At 47.0% G+C, this 1,925-nt stretch overlaps 1 long non-coding RNA gene across 1 annotated transcript; it reads left to right on the top strand.

Moving 5' to 3' along the window:
- The first annotated feature begins 434 nt into the window (after positions 1-434).
- LOC120655809 lies at positions 435-1,433 on the top strand. Its single transcript, XR_005667737.1, has 2 exons — positions 435-1,005; positions 1,170-1,433. It is a non-coding gene; the product is annotated as an uncharacterized LOC120655809 (long non-coding RNA).
- The last annotated feature ends 492 nt before the right edge of the window (positions 1,434-1,925 follow it).

Genomic DNA, 1,925 nt, shown 5'->3' with positions numbered 1-1,925 from the left:
TCGTGAAATGGGATGGACGCGTGAGCAGGCATAGGGAAGAACGGATGATCCCACTTGCTGAAGTTGCTGGTGTGCCCTAGGAGCATGGAAAACCTTTTGTCACCGAGGAGGAGAAGATCCGTCCAGGCATGTAGATGAGTTCCATAATTGGTACCTGTTGAAGTTGAAACAAGAAATGAAAATGTTTGGAGTTAAATATCGCGACTAGGAGTCCGTGGGAGGATGACTTCTGGGTGGACTTCAACTGTACCTGATCATGGGCTGCCAGACCCGACAAACCCGAACCGACCCGCCCAAAAAAACCCGACCCGATCAGACCCAACAAGTGCATGGGCCGGGCACGAGCCTCTTTTTTTTTGACCCGGTCAGAAATTCGGGTCAGGCTCGGGCCGCAATTTTAACCCGCAGGCCGACCCGACAGCCCAAAAAAATAAAAAAAGAACACAGGCCTTAACAACCCACTAGGGAGTGCATCCCGCATCCAGGTAACTCCTGCACGTGGGGAGCTACAACCTTATCCTCTCAGGCTCTTCCCCAGTCTTATCCTCTCGCCAAGAACTGGCAGGCTCCCTGCAATGATGCGACGACGCCCCCGAGCGCTTGGTGCATGACTCGCAGAGTCGCAGAGGTCTGCAGATCCCGACCGAACGAGTGGGGGCCGAGCGCTTCTTCACAGTGGTCTGGACACGGCTCGCCACCGTTCTCGCTAGCCGTCCTACGGCACGGAGTCGCAGTAGAAGAGGAAAGGGAGGCGGCGACGACGCAAACCAGAGAAAGAGGATGGTGGTGGTGGCGCGGTGGCTGGAGCAGATGGCGTCGTGCAGGGTGGGTGGGCGAGGGAAGTCAGTGGCGGCGCAATGCACAAGGAAGCTGAGGCATCGGGTCACCGAGCCGACCCGCAGGTTGTCGGGCTATTGTCGGGTCAGGCTGGGCACGGGCCAAATAAAAAAGCATCTGGTTTTTTCTAGCCCAACCTGAACCCGGCCCGGCCCGACATTTGATCAGGTATAACTTCAAACTTATGCATGCAATATACCATTGAGATGCCCTTGATGTCTCTATCCTCAACATTTGTGTTATGTAAGTGTTGACTAATCCCGAGATTAATATATTGTGTTAATCAGCGTCGTAATCTTTGTGCACAATCTAATTTATATTTTATCATATAGTATGGGGATTCAAAGATGCCGAAACGAAGAATGACAGCATCAGGTGGGCTTCATCAGTCCCTTGCTAATCAACCAAAAGAATCTGAATGATAATTATACGAAAACATGTCAAAAACATGTACTCCCTTACTACGCAATGCTACAAGTCATATATAATGATACCCTACACCTTTGGGTAAGTCTTGGTAGACTTGTACCTCTTTTATGTTCCTAATAAATGTTAAGTCTACTGCATGTATATGTGCTTGTATATGTGCATATGCAGTTTTTATTGGATTTTGCTCGTACTTTGCGTGGAGAGCGGCTGACTTATAGTTTTCGACTCCGTGCGGAACAAAAAGGAAACAATCCAATACATCATAGGCTCATTGAACAAGTAAGTTCAATTTGCACAACCAAATCCTTTTCATTTTTAGATAAACTTTTAGATATCTAACATAATTTTAACCGCATGGTGTGGAAAAAATATGTGAGAAAGAACAAAGGATGCAGTAAATGGAAGGAGGAATTGGCTGTTAGAACGAATTTTCCAGTACATGGGGTCGCGAATATTTTTAAATCTCAATTGTTACGTATAGGCGTACACATCAGTTGTATAACTAATGTTTCTGCGATAGTGTGCGAGACAAAAACAAGAAAATAATTAGTGTGCGTACTATGTGTCAGAGTTCATGCACACTCTAACTAAATGTGTGAGGACTACGACGGAGGGGTCTAAGAGTATGTACCAACCATTCTCGACTCTATTTTTCCTAA

Source organism: Panicum virgatum, chromosome 1N (genome assembly GCF_016808335.1).
Source record: "Panicum virgatum strain AP13 chromosome 1N, P.virgatum_v5, whole genome shotgun sequence".
Taxonomy (NCBI): Eukaryota; Viridiplantae; Streptophyta; class Magnoliopsida; order Poales; family Poaceae; genus Panicum; species Panicum virgatum.
This window is presented reverse-complemented; position numbering and strand designations above follow the sequence as displayed.